At 44.9% G+C, this 23,554-nt stretch overlaps 1 protein-coding gene across 1 annotated transcript in view; it reads left to right on the forward strand.

The window, feature by feature from the left end:
• USP34 (ubiquitin specific peptidase 34) overlaps positions 1-23,554 on the forward strand; it is a gene marked incomplete in the record, with an annotated part of 5,849,982 nt that overhangs the window by 913,148 nt on the left and 4,913,280 nt on the right.

The following is a 23,554-nucleotide window of genomic DNA, read 5'->3' on the forward strand; positions in this document are numbered from 1 at the left end:
TTATAGACATGAACACTTTATAGTCATGGTTTAGTATTGAAATGGGCCTGTATGAAGCTGGATCTTTATCCTCTTTAGTTAATGCAACTACCACTGCTTTCTTCCAGGATGTTGGTACTTCTCCTTTTCATAAAATACTGTTAAACAAGACCTTCCAGATGTTTCATTTTTTTTTTTCCTCCTTAGCTTCCAAACTTCCACAGGAATACCATATATTCCTGGGGACTTTCCAAGATGGCATAACTTTGGAAACAAATTCATCCTTAATGTTTGAAGTATTTTCAGAGTTTACTTTGAGCCTGTCCATTCATCTCCCAGATGTTCTTTGTGTTTCACTGTTGCAGTCATCACATTTGGGTTATCTGCTTGCAGTAGCCCTCAGTTGGCCTGATTATCAAAGTCTTGGGTCCTGCGTCGGTTGCTGTCTCTTCTTCCATGACTTCAGGTAGTCGGGTATAAAGCAAGCAGCCGACACCATTACATCAGTCTTTCTTGCTGTGTGGTGCTCGAAGCAGTAGTAGTTCGCAAGTGTCGGTCGGCCGACTCCTGAAATTTTAATTTTCGAGTTTCAGAACCAAAGTCTTCAGTTAAGCTAAATACCCCATTGGGGAAACTTTTTCTTGCTCTAAACCGATGTCAGTAAACGTTAATAATTGTATTTCTTGTGGAAAGCAAATACCTCATAAAGATTTCCATTCTTACTGCATTCCTTGCCTAGGCCCTGACCACGACGTACCTCACTTATGGTTTTGTGCCTTATTTAAACAACAAACTGTTCGTCTGTATATTTACATTTCTAAATATTTTGGTACTCAGTTCAATTACCCAGATATGGCTTCGGTAAGCCACCCAACTACCGACATTCCAAAAAAATGCAAAGGTAAAGACAGACCGCTTAGGTCCAAAGCTGCCGTTGACACTTCTCCTAAGCTAGTCGCCAGTTCGCTGGTACTCAGTGAGGCGCTTTTGCAGCCCCTGATACCCACTACTTCAGATTCGCAGGTCTCTACTGAGACCTATTCGGAGTCCGGTATGCTGCGAGATGCTTCAACTTTGGAACCTGTGGATGTCTATACCTTGGATGGGTCCGGAGCCGCTGTGCAGGCACCGGCTTCTGAGTGTGTATTCAGGCCTACTGACTTGCATATTAAACTGATGCCATCTTCTTCTTCAAGGCCTAAAGCTCGATCCATGCCTAGAAAACCAACGCCCAGACTGCATAGTCAGGCCTCTATGCCTAAAAAACAAATGATAAGAATGGCTGAAGACCTTATTACTTTAATCAGAGGAAGCCATTCTTCCCCCTCTGAGACCTAGGTCTGAATTTAACTATGATTCTTCTGATTAGGATTCTGAAATTTCTGTTTCCTCTGATTACCAGGATTTACCCTTATCTCCCTTTGAGGATTCTGATGCAGAGGACTCTATTCCCTCTGCTTCCCCTCCAGAGGATTTCTCTTTGGTGAAACCTTGCATACTCTTAGGGAGCATTTTTGCTGGGAAAGCCAGGATCACTCTGACTCTAAAAAGAGGCTTAGGGATTTCTTACTCCTGCCCCAACACAGGCCATTAGCTATCCCCTCTGTACTGGACATTGTTGATGCCTTTTTGGAATCTAGCCTGGCCCCTGACTCTCTACCTCCTGATCCCAGAAAACCAGATAGATATTACTCTCACAAGTTCCTCTTTAAAAATCCAACTGAGGATCCTGAGACCATTTCACAGGGACCCAAGGGCATTTAGGCTACTACTGCCAAAATTCCTACCCCCTGTGATAGAGATTCCAGGGTGCTGGATAGATGGGGTAAGAAGGTATACACTTTTGCAACCTTGGCCATTAGGCCCTTAAACTGCCAGTTTCATATGTTTAAGTATCAGCAGCATATTATTGGATTGCTTAAACAGAAAATTATGTTGATTCCTGACTGTGCTGAAAATAAAGATTTACAGGATTTAATGCATTTTGTTGAACAAGTTGGAAAATATCATTTCCAATGTGGTTTTGATTCACTAGAGGCATCTTGCAGGGCTGTTGTCACTGGGTCTGTACTTAGAAGGCATGCTTGGCTTAAGGAGCAGTCTTTGCCAGATCATGTTAAAGCTAAATTGCTGGATGCTCCCTTAAACCAGGACCACCTGTTTGGCAACAAAGCAGTAGTAGTACTTAAAAAGATGGAGGAAAAAGCTAAATCTGTGCAAACTGTTAAAAGATTTCCTACAAGTACAACCTCCCAGATTTAGTAGGCATTGGCCCTTTCCTGCCTATTCCAGGCCTTCTCAGTCTAAACCCAGAACCAGCAGAGCACCTAGGCTCCAGTCACAAGGTACTCACAGGGCTAAGCAGTGGGGGGGGCTTCCACTTCCAGCAGGGAATAGTAAGACTCCCCCCTATGGGAAACTGTCTCAATGACTTAACTTTAAAACTTCCAAGCCCCGCACAGCTGACTGCTATTTTAGGGGGAAAGATTGCCCTGCTGGCAAAAAATTGGGAACTCCTTACCCAGGACAAATGAGTTTTAAATATAGTTTCCCAAGGATACAGACTCCACTTCCACACCTTACCAACCCCAAACGGTTGGCCCGATCTACCCTCAAATCAGTGGGCAGAGACTCAAAAGCAAGTTCCCTCTCTTTTAAGTATCAGGGCTATTCAAACTGTCCCAAAAGAAGAAAGGGGACAAGGTTTTTACTCAAGAATTTTCCTGGTGCCCAGAACTCCTGGCGTCCAATCCTGGACCTCTCTACCCTAAACACATTTTTGGTGATCCGAAAATTCAGGATGCTAACTCTTCACCAGTTGCTTCCTATGCTAGGCAAGGATGCCTTGTTGGCAACACTGGATTTAAAGGAAGCCTACCTGCACATCCCAATCAGGGAATCTTGCAGAAGATACCTACGCTTCAAAGAAGGCTACATGCACTATCAGTTCTCTGCACTGCCCTTTGGCTTATCTGCTGCGCCCAGAGTATTCACAAAGTGCCTAGCTCCTGTCATTGCATTTTGCAGGCAAAGAAATATTCAAATATACCCATACCTGGATGATTGTCTAATACAGACAGAAAGCCAGGACATACTGTTAAATCTGGCGTTTTTACAAAAATTGCTAACTTCTCTGGGGTGCACCATAAACGAAAAGAAATCACGTCTTGTACCCTGCCACCAAATTGTATTCCTGGGAGCAAGCTTGAATACAACTTCCCATATGGCTTTCATCACGGCAGAGAAACAAGTTCATTTGACAGCCTACTTCAAACTACTGGCCACAAAAACCCACCTATCTGCAAGGAAAATACTGCAAGCCATGGGGTTCGTGGCCTCCTGCATTCTCCTAATTCCATACGCAAGACTGCATATGAGGAAACTACAATGGTATCTAAAAAGCCTATGGTGTCAACATTCTCAGGATCTAGAAGCAATGATGCCTATCATACCTTGCCTACAGATAGTTCCTTTGGTGGGCAGAGGCCTGCCACCAAATCAAGGGAATGCCATTCGCTTAACCCCCTGCCACTCAAACCGTAACAACAGACGCATCAGACTGTGCATGGGGGGCTTATTTGGCAGGGAAGTGCATTCAGGGCAAATAGAACCCAAGTTAAATGCACCTGCATATCAATCAAAAAGAAATGTTAGCTGTACAGAATGCTCTGACAGCCTTCAAGGACCACATTCTTCCAGGACAATTAATGGCAAAGACGGACAATACCACTGTTATGTGGTACATAAACAAGCAGGGGGGAGCTCACTCATACCCTCTTTGCAGACTAGCCATGGCTCTGTGGAACACAGGCTTGAGCTACTAAGTGCACCTATAGGCTCAATTCCCGCCAGCAAAGCTAAATACATTCGCAGACAAACTAAACAGAAATCTCATGGACCCACACGGGTGGAAACTGGATCCAAAGATATTCAACATGTTGAGAAACAGGGGAGCCCAAAGATAGATCTGTTTGCCTCCCCCCAGAACTACCAATTGGACAAATTCTGCTCAAGGACTCCACACAAACAAGCTTGGAAAAATGGATGCCCTGTCCTTCACCTGGAAAAACCTATCAGTTTATGCCTTTCCACCTCTGCCTCTCCTTTCCAAGGTACTACTAAAGATCAAGCAGGACAAACCAAGGACGATACTGATCGCACCAGACTGGCCACGCCAACACTGGTACCCCCTTTTGCGCAGTGTAACTACTGTCACCATGGCACTTGCTTCAGACCCCTGCCATGCTGTCCCAGCAGGAGGGACAAATTCTGCACCCTCAGCTTCAAACCCTGAACCTGGCAGCCTGGCTATAATTACCTGATCTCTCCATTACCATCCCTCAGTAAGCAAGTGTTGGATGTCATTTTGGAGCCAAGGAGGCCTAGTACTAGAAAATCTTATGCTGAAAAATGGAAAAGATTCTGTTCCTGGAACCAGACTCCGGGAACGGGCACAGCAGCTCCCAATTTACCTCCGATTCTTCAATACTTAACTGAGATGCTTCACAAGGGTCTTTCCTTTTCCTCCATCAAAATTCATGCCTCAGTCATTCAGCTCATTACAACACAGAACCACCCCTCTTATCTCATCCACTGCTGAAGCAGTTCCTCAGAGGGGCCAAAAACTTGACCACCCAGGAGAGCCCCTACTCCAGCCTGGGACCTTAACTTTGTATTGGAAAAACTCACTCTACCTCCCTTTGAGCCAGCTGCAAATGCAGAGTTGAAATTCCTTTCTTGGAAAACAGCCTTCCTTTTGGCCATCACTTCAGCAAGAAGGGTGTGTGAATTACAGGCCCATATAGCAGTGGAACCTTTCATCATCTTTCATGCGGACAAGGTGTCCCTCAGGACAAATCCCTCCTTCATGCCCAAGGTGGTATCCAGTGTGGCTCTTAATCAGTCCATTCATTTGCCAACCTTCTTTTCTAATCCACAGAACAAAGGGGAACGAATACTGCACTCCTTAGATGTGCACAGACAACTTAGATTTTACTTGGACAGGACTGAACCTGTCAGGAAATCTGAACAGCTGCTGGTTGCATTTGCTGCAGGGGCAGAGGGGAAGGCCATTTCAAAGCAAACCATTTCTAAATGGATAGGCCATTGCATTAATTTCTGCTATAAGCACCATGGAAAACCTACCCCTCGGGGTAAGACCACATTCAACTAGGGCTGCATCTACCTCTACAGCCTTCCTCAGAGGTCTCCCTACCAGGTCCCTACCTAGAAGCTGCTACCTGGAGTTCTGTAAATACCTTCACCAAGCGTTACCATTTGCCAATTTTCTTTAAATCCAGAGCTGGCTTTGCCACTGCAGTCTTGCAGGGCCTTATTGCTGGTCCTAATGCTATCTAATTTCCTCCTCCCATCCTTAGCTTTGGGAATCTGCCCAAATGTGATGACTGCAACTGTGAAACACAAAGAACATAATACAGTTGTGTACACTTACCATAAATGTAGATGTTTGAGTGTATTCACGGTTGCAGTCCTGGATGTTCATCGTGTTACTCTGCTGCAGTCATTACACTTGGGTTATCCTGCCGTCAAGCAGTCCCGCAGTTGGCCAGAGTTCCAAAGTCTTGGCCCGGCATCGGTTGCTGTCACTTCTTCCCTGACGTCAGTGCGCCAGGGGTATATAAGTTGCATCCGACGCTATTTTCTTCAGTCTTTCTTGCCGCGTGGTGCCCGAAGCAAAAGCAGTTCGCAAGTGCCGGTCGGCCGACTCCTGAGATTTTTAAAGTCGAATTTCAGATCCAAAGTCTTCAATAAAGCTAAGTATCCCGTTGGGGAAGCTTTTTTCTTGCCTCAGACTGATGTCAGAAAAAGTTAATAATTGTATTTCTTGTGGGAAGCAAATACCTCATAAGGACTTCCACTCTTACTGTATTCCATGCCTAGGCCCTGATCACGACTTCACTAGTTGTCGGTTTTGTGCTAGATTTAACAAACGCACTATAAAATGACATTTTGATTTTGCTTTGCACTACTTTGGCCGAAGGTTCAATTATACAATACTGTCGGAACAAATGACCGCAATTCATAAAAAACGCAAAGACAAGGATAAAGACAGGCATCCGAGGTCCAAAACCGACGAAGCCTCTTCTAGGCCAGTCGCCGGTTCTCAGTGAGGCACTTTTGCAGCCCCTGACACCAGCTACCTCAGAGCCACAGGCCACCTCCGACTCTCATGTGGAGACAACTAGGCCTCTGAAAACTCAAGGTATTGGGCCTATGGAAACTAATCCCTCAGATGGGTCCGGAGCCTCTGAGCAGGCATCGGCTTCTGAGGGTGTTTTCAGACCTTCACAACTTACCATTAAAGCAACAGCCAAGACAAAAACACCATTAAAGACAAAGAAGCAAGTACAGCATTCTCCTGGACAGTCCTCCATGCCTAAGAAACAGATGCTCAAAATGGCCGAAGACCTCATTACTCTAATCAGAGGCTCCCATCCCCCTCCTGAGAAAAGGCCTAGGCAGGATACAGACTATGATTCCTCTGATCAGGTTTCCATTTCCTCTGATTCCTCTTCAGACCAGGGATACTCTCTACCCCCCTATGAGGACTCTGATGCTGAAGAATCTATCCCTTCAGCCTCTCCTCCTGAGGATTACTCTTTTGGGGAAACTTTACATACCATGAGGGAGCATTTCCATTGGGAGAGTCAGGATTATTCAGAATCCAAGAAGAGGCTCAGGGACTTCCTTTTATTGCCTTAGCACAGGCCCCTTGTTATTTCGCCTGTGTTAGATATCGTGGATGATGTGTTCTACGAATCCAGCTTTTCTCCTGATTCTTTGCCCCCTGCACCAGCCAAGCCAGATAGGTACTGTAGAGTCCCTGACTCTCAAGTTTTTTTTTTATAAAAACCCTTCTGCTGACCCAGAAACCATTTCCCAGGGTCCCAAAGGGGTTAAGGCTTCCATTGCAAAAAATTCAGTCCCCTCTGACAGAGATGCTAGAGCATTGGATAGATGGGGGAAGAAAGTTTACACTTCTGCAGCTTTAGCAGTAAGGGCTTTAAATTGCCAGTTTCACATGCTTAAGTACCAACAATATTTGATGGCTCAGTTAAAACAGAAAACACTTACAAGCTCAGAAGCTCCTGACTATAAAGAAATGCAGGATTTATTGCATGCAGTTGAACAGGTGGGAAAACATACTCTGCAATGTGGTTTTGATGCTTTGGAGGCCTCTTGTAGAGCCGCAGTTACAGGTTCTGTGATTCGAAGGCATGCTTGGTTAAAAGAACAGAGTTTACCTGACCATGTTAAGGCAAAATTATTGAATGCTCCTTTACAGCATGATACCTTGTTTGGTGTTAAGGAAGAAGAGGTGTTAAAGAAAATGGAGGGTAAAGCTAAATCTATGCAAACAGTCAAAGATTTCTTCCAGGTACAGCCGCCTCGATTTAGCAGAAATTGGCCTACAAAGAATTGGTCCTTTCCAGTGTCAGACAGGCCACAGAGAGGCAGATACAGATGCCCAAGAGGCAGATCTCAACCCCAAGGCTCTTACAGACAATGACATTGGGGTACCTCAACCCCAAAAGGAGGTGAGGACAAGTCTCAACCTTACAGGAAACAGTCCCAATGACTTCCCCCTTCGTATGCCAAGCACTTCCCTTTTGGCAGCCCCCTTAGGGGGGAAACTAGCACTTTTTTCTCAAAATTGGCAAACCATCACCCAAGGCAAATGGGTTCTGAATATTGTGTCTCAAGGTTACAGGTTCCACTTTCACACTTTACCAAGGCTAAAAGGAATGGCAAACCTGCCACAAAATCAATGGGCAGAGGCTCAAAAACAGATTTCAGCCCTCATGGACATGAGAGCTATCAAAAAGTATCACAGCAGGAACAAGGACAAGGAGTTTACTCAAGACTCTTCCTGGTCCCCAGAAAGGACAAAGCCTGGAGACCCATACTAGACCTTTCAACTCTAAATACTTACCTGGATGTTCCGAAATTCAAAATGTTGACACTACAACAGCTTCTTCCCATGCTGGGCAAGAAGGCTTGGCTTGTTACTTTGGACCTCAGAGGCATACCTGCATGTCCCTATCAGACAAGATTGCAGAAGATACCTCAGATTCAAAGCTGGTACAATGCACTACCAATTCTCTGCACTGCTCTTTGGCTTATCTACTGCGCCCAGGGACTTTACAAAGTGCTTGGCACCAGTAATTGTATTTTGCAGACAAAAAGGAATTCAAATATATCCATACCTGGACGACTGCCTCATTCAAGCAGAGAGAAAGGACATTCTTCTAAAGTATCTGGCATTTGTAAAAAGGTTGCTAATTTCTCTAGGGTACACAGTAAACGAAAAGAAGTCAAAACTAGTGCCCTCACAACAGATAATATTCCTGGGTGCCAGCTTAAATACAACGGCCCAGATGGCTTATCTCACGCCAGATAAACAAGGACACCTGACTCAATATTTTCAATTGCTGGCAAAAAAGTCCCATCTCCCTGCAAGAAAAATTCTGCAGGCCCTGGGATTCATGGCATCCTGCATACTAGTAATACCATATGCCAGACTGCATATGAGGAAATTACAATGGTACCTAAAAAGTGTTTGGATTCAACACTCTCACAGTTTAGAAACAGTAATTTCAATAATTCCCTGCCTACAACAGGAGTTTCGATGGTGGGCACAGGCATGTCACCTCAACAAGATTCAGCCTTTCACTCTACCCACAGCCTGGCAGACTCTAACAATAGATGCTTCGGATTACTCCTGGGGAGCACACATGGCAGGAAAATGTATTCAGGGCAAGTGGACCACAGACCAAATGCATCTTCACATCAATCAAAAAGAGATGTTGGCTGTTCAAAGTGCCCTAACAGCTTTCAAGGACCTTCTGCGTCCAGGCAATTATTATTAAAAACAGACAACACCACAGTAATGTGGTACATAAACAAGCAAGGGGGCACTCATTCCAATCCTCTATGCAGGCAAGCCATGACCTTGTGGAACACAGCTCTAACTTATCAAGTTCATCTGCAAGCACAATTCCTGCCAGGAAAGAAAAATACTCTAGCAGATGATCTAAGCAGAAATATCATGGACTCTCACGAATGGAAATTGAATCCACAAATCTTCAGCATGGTAACGCAAAAATGGGAGTGCCCAGACATAGATATTTTTGCCTCTCTACTGAATTGCCAACTACAAAAATTCTGCACAAGGACTTAACACACACAAGCATGGAAAGTGGATGCTCTTTCGTTCAGCTGGAAAAGCCTAAAAGTTTATGCCTTCCCACCACTGCCTCTCCTTTCAAAGGTACTCCTAAAAGCCAGACAAGAAAAACCACAGATGATCCTGATTGTTCCAGACTGGCCTCGCCAGCACTGGTACCCAATCTTAAAGAACTTAGCTCAAGGCCCTCCATGGATTTTGCCTCAAATTTCACACCTTCTGACTCAACAAAGCAAACAAATCCTGCACAGTCAGCTCAAAACTCTAAACCTGGCTGCATGGCAGATTCATTAGTCAAACAGGCAACATCTCTCTCTAAAGCTGTTATGGATGTCATTTTGGAGGCCAGGAGGCCTAGCACCAGGAAATCTTTCTCAGAAAAATGGAAGAGATTCTGTGCCTGGAACCAGGCTCAAAGCCTTGACCCTCTTGTCCCAAACATTCCTCAGATTTTACAATACTTAACTGAGATGCTGGACAAAGGCCTATCCTTCTCATCAATTAAGATCCACGCCTCTGCCATTTCAGCTCATTACAACACGGATCCTCCTTTATTCTCTCATCCCTTGGTAAAGCAGTACCTCAGAGGGGCTAAAAACATAAGACCGCCCCGGAGAGCACCAGCACCAACTTAGGACCTCAATTTTGTTTTGTAAAAACTGACCTTGCCACATTTTGAGCCAGCCAGTACAGCCGATCTAAAATTTTTATCATGGAAAACAGCTCTGCTCCTGGCAGTAACTTCAGCACGGAGAGTCTCAGAGCTACAGGCATTAATGGCAGTGGAACCTTTTATAATATTTCATTAGGACAGGGTTTCTTTAAGAACAAACCCTACCTTTATGCCAAAGGTGGTGTCTAGTGTGGCTCTTAACCAAACCATCCATTTGCCAACTTTTTATCCAAACCCCCAGAATAAAGGGGAGAAACTTCTGCACTCTTTGGACATACACAGGCAGCTGCGCTTCTACTTGGACAAAACAAAAGTTTTCAGGAAAACTGAGCAACTGTTTGTGGCATATGCTGCAGGATCACAGGGCAAGGCTATCTCAAAGCAGACTATTTCCAAATGGATAGAACACTGTATTCATTACTGCAACTCACAGCATGGAAAATCAGTCCCCAATAACATTAGGCCACATTCTACCAGAGCAACAGCCGCTTCAACAGCCTTTCTCAGAGGAGTACCAACCAAGGAAATTTTGGAGGCTGCAACTTGTTCAGTGCACACCTTTACCAAGCATTACCACTTGCCTCTTTACTCTAAATCCAGAGCAGGATTTGCCACTGCAGTTCTGCAGGGCCTCCTAGCCAGTCCTAACTCTTTATAGACCAGCCACCCAACCTTAGCTTTGGGATTCTACCCAAGTGTAATGACTGTAGCAGTGTAACACGATGAACATAGTACAGTTTTGTACCTACCATAAATGTAGATGTTCGGGTGTTCACACTGCTGCAGTCCAGGTTACCCTCCCTCCATCCCCTCTGTCCTAGCTGGACTTATCTATGCCTTTCTGTCCTATACAACCTTTGTGGTGTATTTGCTTGTAACTAAAGGTATTGTTTTTATTTTTTATTTGTTTATTAGCAATATGTATTGCCTACCTACTTGGGGGCACTTGACATCTGGGGCAAGAAACACTGAAGAAAATGGCGTCTGATGCAACTTACATACCCCTGGCGCACTGACGTCAGGGAAGATGCGACAGCAACTGACACCGGACCAAGACTTTGGAACTCTGGCCGAATGCAGGACCGCCTGACGGCAGGATAACCCAAGTGTAATGACTGCAGCAGTGTGAACATTCGAACATCTACATTTATGGTAGGTACAAAACTGTACTTTACCCTCCCTCCAGCCCCCTGACTTCTTTTGGCTATACCTCTATTCTTGTTTACTATGCTTAAAGCTTTTTGCTGTATTTGCTTTTTTGTTGGAGGTGTAACCTTGTATAAATATAATTGCTTCCCATTATGGGGGCACCTGACATCTGGGGAAAGCAAAAAACTGATGTAATGGCGTCGGCTGCATGCTTTGTACCCCTGACTACCTGACGTCATGGAGGAAGAGAGCAACTGACGCAGGACCCAAGACTTTGATAATCAGGCCAAATAAGGGCTACTGCAAACAGATAACCCAAATGTGATGACTGCAACAGTGAATACACTTGAACATCTACATTTATGGTAAGTGTACACAACTGTACTTTTTCAATCCAGAATCAGAAAATAGATGAAAAAGAAATGTTCAACAGACACATTGCCTTACTGGCATAAAGCTAGAGGTTCCCTGCTACCCTTCCTCTGGCAGTGTAGCAAAGCTCAGTGCTCCTGTCACTCCCTGTCCGAGAGTATTTTGCATACCCTGATTAATGCAATAAAGTAGTTTTTATTTTCAGCTGCTGTTCTGTTTTAAACCCAGGGATGTTATGTGATCCTATCTCGCCTACATTCTGACTGATGGGTTCGGAGCCGATCCTCGGCTCCGACTCGGCACGCTTATGCCAAAGAGCGAAGTCTCTTATTGGCTGAGCTTACTATATCCCAGGATGCACCACTACCAGTCCCCCAGATCTCGTTTGCCGCTAACAAGCAAAGACGTGGTCTCGAGCTTGGCTGAGCTAAGTAGTGTTTTTTCACTTACTTTCCTGTCAGGGATTTCCTAAAATTCAACAAAAAGCTTTTTTAACAGCTATCTCGTGCTTTTTGTGTATGAGTGAATTTTTTTTGTGGTAAAATATTTGTGTGGTGATTGTGTATTGTCTGACTAGAGGTCCCATTTGAGTTGAAGGGCCTTCCCCTGTCAGTCCGTTGTCATTCAAGTCCCGTTTTTATTTTTAAGGTTCTTGGATACCTTTAGTTGTTTTTCTATCGTGTCAGTCTTGTTTAAAGAAAAAGAAGAATTTTTTCTGTGATAGTGTATTTGCTGTTCACCAGTTTGGTTGCCATAATGTCACAGGCTCCTAGGCCTTCAGGGTTTAAGAAGTGCACTAAGTGTAGTTTCAAGATGTCAATTACAGATGACCATTCTCTCTGTGTGTACTGTTTGGGCGCCAAACATTTGCAGGAGTCCTGTAGCGTGTGCCACGCGTTTTCCTCGAGGGTCCTCCAAGAGAGGAAAAATAAACTTATTTTAAAAGGCCTTATTAAACCATAATTTGAAGAGGCATTAGCTTCCTCTCCTTCTCCTGCAAAGAAGAAAAGGGCGTCGGCTCCGACCAGCCCGTCGGACCCGACCGCCAAAAGACATAGGCAGGCTTCTCCTTCGGCTCCACGGACTTCGGAGCCGAGGGCGGAACGGTCTGCCTCGATGCCTCCAGCCTCGACTCCTCTGGGTTCGGAGCCGACGGCTGGGGCCTCGAGAGGCGGGTCATCTTCGTCGGCTCCACTGATCTTGGAGCCGATGAAGGTTGTCCGCTCAGACACTTCCTCCTCGGCACCCAAGCCCTCTTCGGCACCGATCGAAATTGGTTTGGACACTCCGTCGGCGCCGATAATTATCGAGTCGATTCGGAGCCGGTCCCCTAGTCCCTTGGAGCCGTTGGAGAGGCCTACTCGGACCCGTTCGGTCTCTTCCAGGTCATCAAGGATGTCAGATTCGGACATAGACAGGGTACTCCAAAGACTTTTCCAGTCCCCATTCTTTCAGAAATTTGTTTCGGCTCCGACCCAATTGGCTTCGGAGCCGGTAGCCCATTCCATTGCCATTCCTCCTCCGACCGCTTCGGCTCCGTCGGAGCAGGTGCTGATGGAGCCAGTAGAGATCCGAGGGTCGGCTCCGACCCTTACTCCAACCCCGGCCTTCGGGTCCGAGTTTAGCACACGGACTTCTTCGGCGGGGCTGGGGGTGACGTTTCGGGACCAATGCTGTCGGTTCCAGGCCTCCCTCTCGGTGCTTCGGCCGCGGGACTTCCGTCTGCTATCATGGCTCCGGAGACTGGACCCTCCCAGGATTCTGGGGGTCCGGCCTTCAGAGCTATGAGGAGTGCCTTGGCCAAATCTTCGGCCATCTCTACGGCTTTACCGGCACCTTCCCTGGGCATGGAGACTGGGTCTTTGGCAGTTCCCCTGTCTCTAGGCAGCGGAGCCCCGGGGCCTGAGGTTACCCCCACTGGGGGTTCCCCTCCTCCTGAGGGTCTTTCGGAGTTGTCTTCAGAGGAGCCCCCAAGGAAGAGATCGTGCAAGAGGAAGCACGTGGACTCCCCCGATGAGTCTTACATCGGACACTGATCTTGATGATGCGGAGGGGTCCCCAAAGTCGTCCTCGGATGATGTCTCATTTGCAGACATTCTAGAGATCCTCAAGCAACGAGGCGGCTGGAATTCCAAACCCCCCTCTGCTGATGAGTCGGTGTTCCTCAAGGCCTTCGGGGCTCAGCCCTCCGCCTCCTGGGTGTCTCCGCCCTTCGACGAGCTCCTGGATTTGGTTTGTCGAAGGGCGTGGGAACATCCAGATACTGTGGAACCAGTGCCTTCTCGCCCTAACAAATTTTTGTCTGCCCCACCCGAGAAGGAGTTCTTAACGAAAGGCGTGGCTGTAGATGCCATGGTGGTGGCATCTGCTACCCAGCAGGACGTGGCAGAGGCTTCAACATCCGTCCATCCTCCTAATAAGGAGTCTAGGAGCATGGACCGGTACAGGAAGCGCACCCTGACTTCAGCGGCCTTTACTCTGAGGTCCCTGAATTATTTGGCACATTTCACCAGACTACAGAGGGATCTGGTCAAGGAGCTCTCAGACACCCTCTCAGGTAACCTACCTGAGCAGCTAGCCCAGTCGGTTAGCTCTCAGATGGCTATCCTTACCTCGATTTCTAACTCGTCCATGAGGCTCATTTCATATGCGGCCGAAGGGGCGGGCAGAGTGGCAGGCACAGGCGTGGCTCTACGAAGACAAGCCTGGCTCCGTTTGTGTCATTTCGCGGAGGCCTTCAAGTCTTCCTTTGCCGACGCTCCCTTTGATGGGTCCTCTTTGTTTGGACCCAAGGTAAAGACACTCTTACCGCTGTGAGCAGGAGGGAAAGACTTTATCTGCCGTAGGCATCGATTTTCCACTCCCTGTCGGCCTTATCCCAAGGCTAAAAGAGGAGGGAAGATGTGGTTCCGCAAATCACAGAAATTCTTTCCTCAACAGCAGGAAGATTCCCCTTCCAGAGGCAGAGGACGGGGAAATTTTTCTGGGAGATGCCGTCCCAGAGGCGGCAGAGGCCCCCGCAACACTGGAGACCGCGAGTCCTTTCGTGGCTCTTCAGCCTCCCACACTCCATGAGGGATTGCCCGGCTGTGCTGCTCCGGAGCCAGTCGGGTGCCGTTTTGCCAAGCACCTAAAAGCCTGGGAATCTATTACTCAGGACAGATGGGTGCTTCGGATTATTGCCGGAGGTTACACCATTCCCTTCACACGTCCACCCCCACCGTCCAAAAAAATCCCGGACCCTCCACCCAGTCAAAGGGAAATTGCAGCCGTAGAAGCTTCAAAGCTGCTAGAAAAAGGAGTCATCCAACCGGTCCCCACAGACCAGATCGGATCCGGAAATTACTCAAGGTTCTTTTTAGTGCCAAAAAAGACAGGGGACCTGAGACCCATTTTGGATCTCAGCAAACTAAACCAGTCCGTCATGAAGTCCAAATTCCGAATGGTCACTTTACAATCCATTCTCCCATTGTTGGAGAAAGATGTTTGGATGTGCTCCATAGATCTCAAGGACGCCTATTATCACATACCGATACATCAGGCGTCCAGGAGGTATCTGCGCTTCAGCCTGGGAGACGGTCATTTCCAATTTTGTGCACTGCCCTTTGGTCTCACCACAGCCCCCAGGGTGTTCACCAAGTGTTTGGCAGTAGTGACTGCTCACCTGAGGAGTCTCTGATTCCAAGTGTTTCCCTATCTGGACGACTGGCTCCTGACTGCCACCACCAGGCATCTACTACTAGAGAACCTACAAGCCACCATCTCCCTGGGCGTTTCCCTGGGAATTACATTCAACTGGTCAAAGTCTGTCTTGCTGCCTTCTCAGCGCATAAGATTCATAGGAGCAGAGATAGACTCAAAATTAATGCGGATCTTCCTTCCTACCGAAAGGATACAAACATTACAAAATCAGGTCCGAGCCCTGCTTCTAAGATCCAAAGCCCCAGCCAGGATGGTCCTGCAACTTTTAGGTTCAATGTCTGCCATGGTTCTCCTAGTTCCTCTGGCAAGGTTGCACATGAGGATTCTCCAGTGGCTATTATCGACACAATGGTCTTTTCAAGATCTCCCCCTCAATCATCACACACTGATTACAGAAACGTGCAAACGGGACCTCCGCTGGTGGCTTCTGCCATCCAATCTGAATCAGGGAAGACCCTTTGTTATATCCCCTCCGGTGGCCACCTTGACTACGGATGCCTCCCAGACGGGGTGGGGGGGGCATTGTCTGGGCAGGTCAGTTCAAGGTTCTTGGCTTCCCAACGAAACATCTCTCCATATCAATGTGTTGGAAATGAGGGCTGTACTTCTGTCCTTACAAGCCCTCCACAAGTTTCTCCCTCAAGGCATTATCGCCATCCACACAGACAACATGTCGGTGGTCTGGTATCTAAACAAACAAGGAGGGACCAGATCTTACCCCCTTTGCAGAGAGGCCATGAGGGTGTGGGAATGGGCAGTGGCTACCAAGCGCTTCCTGGTAGTGACCCACATTCCAGGCAAATCCAATGTATTGGCAGACAGACTGAGCAGGACTATTCTCTCTCCTCACGAGTGGTCTCTGAACAAACAGTAGCAGCTCAGATTTTCAAAGATGGGGATTCCGTGCTGCGACCTGTTTGCAACACCACGAAACACAGTGCAACAGGTTCTTTTCCTTGACCCAGCGTCAGGGGAGACAGCTACGGATGCTCTAGTCCAACCTTGGCCAACAGGACTGCTTTATGCTTTTCCTCCGATTCCACTCCTCCCCAAAGTCATCCAGAAAGCTTCCCAATTGGGGTCAACAATGATTCTAATTGCTCCGTACTGGCCTCGTCAGGTATGGTTCCCCTACCTACAGAAATATGCTCTGGACGGTCCTTGGTTCTTGGATCTAATTCCGGATCTTCTGGTTCATCAGTCGGGTCAACAGCACCAGTCCCTTCACACTTTGAAATTAACAGCTTGGCTCCTCCACTTCCGACTATAGTCAGAAATCACACCTTGGACCCGGAAGTTATTCACATTTTATCTTCAGCCCACAAACCCACCACTAAGAAGTTGTATCACAGTAAGTGGAAGAGGTTTGCTATCTGGGCTCAACTCAGAGGCTTAGACCCTATTACTGCCCCGATACCAGAGGTCTTGAAATTTTTAACATCCTTGTTTAATCAAGGATCTTCAGTCTCTACTATTAAAGTCCAACTAGCAGCTATCTCCAAATTTCACGATTCCACAGACCCACCGTTGATGAGCAGCAGATTATGTAAAACTTTCATGAAAGGTGCTGTGCTTTTAAGACCCCAATTTTTCATCCTGCCTCCGTGGGATCTTGATTTGGTACTTCGTGCCTTAACATCTTCCCCCTTTGAACCGGCTGCTACAAGTGAGTTGAAATATCTGTCTTGGAAAACTGCCTTCTTAATTGCAATTACCTCTGCAAGAAGAGTTTCAGAACTTCAAGCCCTATCTATCAAACCACCGTACTTGATTTTTCACAAGGATAGAGTATCACTTAGACCTAATCCATCTTTTGTCCCAAAAGTTTGCTCTAATCTCTGTCTCCAACAATCTTTAGAGCTACCAGTTTTCTTTCCAAAATTTTCAAACAAAGTGGAATACACCTTCCATACATTGGATGTTCACAGGCAATTGCGCTTCTATCTAGATAGGACTCAGCAAATTCGGAAAACAGATCAATTGTTTGTGTCCTTTTCAGATAATAAACTGGGCAAAACCATCACTAAAGCTACTATTGCCAAATGGATCAGAGATTGCATAACTCAATCTTATTCCTCTTCAGATAAACAACTTACAACATCTGTCAAAGCTCACTCTACTAGAGCTATGGCTACCTCTATTGCATTCCATTCCAAGCTCGCTATTTCTGAGATTTGTGCTGCGGCTACTTGGTCCAACCCGCACACTTTCATTTCCCACTATAAATTGGATGTGGCATCTAAAGGACGAGCATCATTTGGTTCCACGGTACTCAGGAGTGTTTTCCAGTGAGCCACCCAGGATTTAGGTGCTAGGGACGCTGTCCCATCAGTCAGAATGTAGGCGAGATAGGATCACATAACATCTTTTAGTTATGTACTCACCATAACTTCAGATGTTTGGGATCCATCTCGCCTACATTCCTAATACCCACCCTCCTTCCCCCTGCCTTGGAGATCAGAAGAGATTGAACAGTTTGGGTTCTACTGTTTTTTTATCTTGTATCATCTGTCAATGTTATATAAGCAGTGCATGCATGTGTGCATGTATGCGGACAAACTAGATCTGGGGGACTGGTAGTGGTGCATCCTGGGATATAGTAAGCTCAGCCAATAAGAGACTTCGCTCTTTGGCATAAGCGTGCCGAGTCGGAGCCGAGGATCAGCTCCGAACCCATCAGTTAGAATGTAGGCGAGATGGATCCCAAACATCTGAAGTTATGGTGAGTACATAACTAAAAGTTTTATGATATCTTTGTTATTAAATACTTGTTGCTTTTCAAACATAATTGAATAATTCCGTGAATATTAGTAAGTTTGCCTGGTACTTTAGGTATAAGATTGTCTTATTTAGCCACATGTAACAAGGCCTTTTTGCTTGCCATATCACTACCTTTCCTTGTAGGTGATATTTGGATTTAAAAAAACAAAGAAAATATGTAGCAGCACATGATGTAAAAGGAGCAGTGCACATACAGCTGTGCATTCTAGCATAGGATCTATATTGGTACCTCACAGGGAAGGAGGAAGCCACTGCTTCTCTACTTTCTGGCCAGGAGTTGATATCAGTTAGGTTAATAGAACCCAAATGTTAACATTTGCTGTTACAGTGACCTCTGCTAAAGATCATTTCAGTGGCTTTAACAGGTAGCACAGTCACCTTTAGTGCTGGAATACCAGAAGGCTGTGGGTTCTCTTCCCACTTCCGGTAACTGGATTGCTGACACTGTAGTGCCAGCACTTGGGGGTACTGCAATTCTGTGTATGCTGTCCTTCAGATGAGATGTTAAATTAAGGTCTAATTTGATGTAGTTGGTAGTAGTTCAGGTGGATATTAAATATCCCGTGGCATGCAGTGAAAGGAATAAGGAGATTCCCTGATGCCCTGGCCAAATTCCCTCCAGTAGTGCAAATACCACCTTGGGTTTTCCCTGAAGGCAGGCCACTGACCTAGTGGGTGTAACGCAATCAACAAAGGATAAAATAAAGTAAAAAATCTACTGCTATGGTAGGCTTACTTTGACAACTCTACTGTTCTTTCCATTATTTTTACTTATGTCCTTTTGTTGCTGAAGGCATTTCATTGCTGTTTAAAGTTTTGGTACAGAGCCCAGGTAGATAAAACTCACTGTAATCCTAGAAAATGTGCTCTGCAGTTAGGACATACTGCCACGCTGTCACTCTGTCAAATAATTTTCTAAAAAAACATGATAAAGTTCTGTTGGTTTAAGTAGTAATGGCTGTGTGGTTAATTGTTCCAGATAAAAACAATCTTGTATGTATTCAGTACCAATGGCAGCATTTGAAGCTTTCTGTTTAACGGACTTTACGTTTGGCTGAGTAATAATCACAATGCCTATATAGCCCATGCATTTACCTACGTTAAGGGACCTTAAGTATCTGTTCTACTAGGAGCTTCTACTGAAATAGGCAGTACATTGATTTTTTACAAATATGTTTGAAACAGCATTGTAGTGTTAAAATCCAGTGTTATATTTTCAAAGGATTGTCATCAAGCTTAAAATACAAGGAAATGAAATGATTACTATTAATAAAATAGAAAAAGAAAAATACCATGTTTAGGCTGTAAGAGGTTTGTGATGATGTGAAATTTTACCAAAGAAAATAAATTAAGTAAAACATAGCATGCTATAAAGTTGATCTCCAGCTCAGGTTAGCCCTCAACTCCCATGGCTCAGTTTATTTATTTATTTATTTTTTATTTAGAGTGGTATTTTCTGGCTAGAAAGTATTAGCTTGAATTAAGTTATTGTATAACTATATAACACCACTTCTAAGTCAAAAGAGAGGGTTGAACTGACTTTTAAACACCTTTAATAAATTCACACGTGTGTGTGTGTGTGTGAGTGTGTGTATATATATATATATATATATATATATATATATATATATCAATATAGATTGACATTTGTTAACCGGGTTGGTCCAGCTGGCCCAGAGGCCCGTTTTCAGTGGAGACCCGAGGAGAAAAGCTCCAGTTACATAAAAAATTAAGGATTACATAGGTAACATATAGCAAGTAGTAATACCAAGTGACACTCCCAAAACATGTTAGTGCTAATTTGATCATTATCAAACATTTAGATTCCTCTAAGAAAAAATCTCAATGAAATAAATAGATGAACTTTTTGATATATGTACAAACGAGTTATATACAAGTGATCAGATTTATTGCCTAGCCTTCCTAGGAAGGTATATTTCCTTACAGGAACTCTGAGTGAAGAAGCACCATTAGATAAAGGGGAATTAGGTAGGTTCTAAGCAGGGACAAGATTTGGTGTTGTGAAGGTAAGGTTTGAGTTCCTTTTTAAAGTGTGCAGAGTGTATGATAGGGCGTATGTGTAGAGGAAGTTTGTTCCAAGTGTGGGCTACTGAGCAATTGTGTAGTAGTTTGCCTATGTTCTTCTTTGGATGATCTACATTCTGAAGTTGCTGGTTAGAGGTGTGGAGGGTTCTAGAAGGGGCGTAGGTGGGTAAAAAAAGTAGTGAGAGCTGGACAAGAAGGTCTGTATAGAATGTAGTATATAATTTGAAATTGAGAAAGTAGCAGTAGTTGAGGGAATTCAAGCCATTGTATTGAGTTCACGGCAAGGCAGTGATGGGAGTTGTAGGGGGAGTTAGTAATGAATTTTGCAAGTTTGTGGTAAGTTTGTTGCAGTCTGTTCAAGGTAGTAGCTTGTATATTGGTTAGTACTGGGGCTGCGTAGAGAAGTGTGGGAAGGAGGAAGGACTGTGCTGCGGGGAGTCTAGCATTTGGAGTAAGAAATCTTTTGTTGTGATAAAGCAGGCCAAGTTTCTGTTGTGTTCTTTTATACATTACAGTAAGTGTAAGTTGAATTTGAGTTCATAGTCAATAATGATGCCTAACAGTCTTGTGTGTGATTCAGGTTTTATGATAGTGTTGTTGGAGGATGTTATAGTAAATGTGGATTTATGGTTTGAAAGTGAGCGGGGGAGAAAGAGCAAGAGCTTGGTCTTCCTGGGGTTAAGTTTAAGAAGATTGTCAAATAACCATGTTTCTGTGGATAGAAAGGAGTTTTGAATAAGGGTGTGAAGGTTTGTAATACTACTGGAGATGGAGATGTGTAGAGTCATCTGCATATTGTATAAGAGAAGATTGTCTGCAAGAAGTGAAGAGTTCATTTGTAAAGATGTTAAATAGAAGGGGACCCAAGACTGAGCCTTGTGGAACACCCATTGGAACAGATATATAGGGAGAGCAGGAGGAGAGCCATTTGACAGATGGCTGCCTACTAGAGAGATAGCTGGAGAACCAGGCAATGGAGGTAGTAGATAGGCTGAGGTTCGATAGCTTAGTAAGGAGGATAGAGTGAGAGACTGTATCAAAGGCTTTTGAAAGGTCAAGGAAGAGGCAGGATATCAGTTGATTGTTATCTAGGGCTTTGGCTATGGTATGAGTGAAAGATAGGGGGGTGGTGGATGCGCTATGGTGGGGACAGAACCCATACTGTGTAGGAGTGTGAGAGGGTTGTGTTGGAGGAGGTGGTTGAGAAGATGAGTGAATGCATTTCTCGAGTATCTTAGATAGGGGAGAAAGAAAAGCAGTGGGACGATAGTTAGATGGATCAATAAAGTTGCCACCCTTATGTAGTGGAATAGTAAAGAAGGATTTCCAAATAACAGGAACTGTAGCTTCTTGTATAGATCTGTTAATGAGCATGGATATGGGATAGGCTAAAGATTCAGCAGCATGTTTGAGGAATATTGGAGGTAGGTTATCAGTAGAGGGAGACAATGATTTAAGTTTTAGAAGAAGAGATTTAATGCAAGAAATTGACACAGGTGTAAATGAGACGAGATTCTGGTTGTGGGGGTTGATGGGGGTAGTGGTAGTTGAAGTGCTAGTGTTAGAGGGAGTGAGGTTTTGGATAATGTCAATGAAGTGTTTGTTGAATAGGGTAGCAATTTCCAGAGGAGTTTTGTTGGGGGTAAGGAGGGGGGGTTAGAAGGCCTGCCAGGGTAGAGTATTTTGTTAAGAGTAGTCCAGAATTTGTGAGGGTTGGATCTATTGTCTACTTGAGAAGAGCTGTAGTAAGTTTTTTTTTGTCTGTAGTGACTAATTTCTTGACTAGGTTACGTAGTTGTCTGTATTTATGTAGAAGTGGAATATGCCAAGTTTTAAGCCATGCCTTCCAGATGCTATCCCTGTTATGCATCAGTGCTCTTTTGTCTTTCGAGAGCCATGGAGCATAGTTTAATTTAATTCTAATTTTCCTCGAGGGAGCAAGGGAATTAAGGGTATCTAGGAAAATGTTGTTAAATTTACTGACTGCATCATCAAGAGAGATGTGTTTAACGATAGACCAAGCAAAACTAGATAGTATGTAGTTAAATTGGGTGTTATTGAAGTTATAGAGCTTACGACGGTCTCTGTATAAGTGGAGTTTGTGTGCCTGGGAGGCGAGTCTGAGGATAGAGGTGGGGAAGTGATCACTTAAGGAGTCAGGTAGGGTACATGGGCCATGGTAGAGGTGGGGCGAGTTGGTGAGTATCCAGTCAATGGTGGAGCTAGAAGATGAGTCTTTATTGAAACTGGTGGGAAATATCAGTTGATGGAAATTGTGTATGTTGATACTAGATTGAGAAGAGCTACTAGTTAGTTTGGATCAGTCTATATTGACACAATCGAGAATGAGATTTTCATAGTCTAAGTTGTGGCTAAACCAAGATAGGATATTTTCTAGGGTGGGTATGTTATTTCCAGGGGGGATGTAGATGGAGGTGACAGCAAATTTCTTGTGTGGATTTAGGTGGTTTAGGATGAGAAGTTCAGCAGGATGGAAGTTAGGGATGAGGATAGTGACAGGAGAGAGGTTTAGGCTGTCTGAGTAGAGTATGGCTACACCACTACCTTTTTTGGGGGATCTATCAGCACGATAGATGTATCCAGGTGGCAGTATTTCACTGTTAGTGATGTGCGACTTGAGCCAAGTTTCGGACAAGGCAAGGATGTTAGAGTTTGTATGGGCTATCCAGGAATGTAGCTTTGAAATCTTGTTAGACACTGAATATTTATAGAATATATGGATAGGTGTTTATGAGCTGAAGTCTGTTGTATCAGAGTAAGAGTATGGTTAGGGCTGTGAGCAGAAGGGGTGGGAATGGAAGGATGAAGAAGGGACTGAGGGCCTGGGTTAGGGTGGATGTTACCAGAGCATAGAAGGTTATTTGTAAGACGTGTGAGTGGAGTATGCTGTAAGAGGAGGAAGATGATTTGTGGTTTGGATTTGTGGGTAACCGTTTGGTTGTGAAGGAGAGTAAATTTGTGAAAACTGGCGGATGAGAAATTTAGAGAGATTGAGAGAGAGCGGAGTATGAAGTAGTTAGTAGATTATTGTGGGAGGTAGAGGTGGGGGAACCTTTAAGTGGGTTGGGGGAGGGGTATGACTGATTTGAGTGAAAATGAGGTTAAAGCTGAAAGGTAAAAAGAGTAGTGTAGTGGCAAAGAAGAGCAGTTGCATTGTTAGGGGGAGGATTGAGAGTTTGTATAGGGAGTGAAATTGAGTAGGGCAGGAAGTGAGGTAGGTGGGTATAGGCAGGGATGGGGATGAAGTACAAGCTGGAAGTATGTTGTGGGAGGCTGAGCTGACAGGAAGGGGAGGGAATGGAGACTTTAAGTGTAATTGATATATATGGATTCACTTCATAATCTCAAAAGACTGACTTCTCGAATTTCAGTTTTTCGAGACCATGAAATCGAATCCACACAACACCGAAAACACAGCAAACACCAGACCACACATATACCACAACGCACACACCACAACAAACAAAACAACACACATCCACAAACCTACATCGCAAATAATCAGGAGGGCAAGCCGCCCTGCACCCCCCACTTATATATACTAACTCCGAGATCGCACAAACAGAAAACAAAAAAGCAAACTCAAAAACAGATCACACCACTCATATCAGCACACTCACGTA

This window comes from Protopterus annectens, chromosome 1.part0 (genome assembly GCF_019279795.1).
Source record: "Protopterus annectens isolate FY-2018-M chromosome 1.part0, PAN1.0, whole genome shotgun sequence".
Classification (NCBI taxonomy): domain Eukaryota; kingdom Metazoa; phylum Chordata; order Ceratodontiformes; family Protopteridae; genus Protopterus; species Protopterus annectens.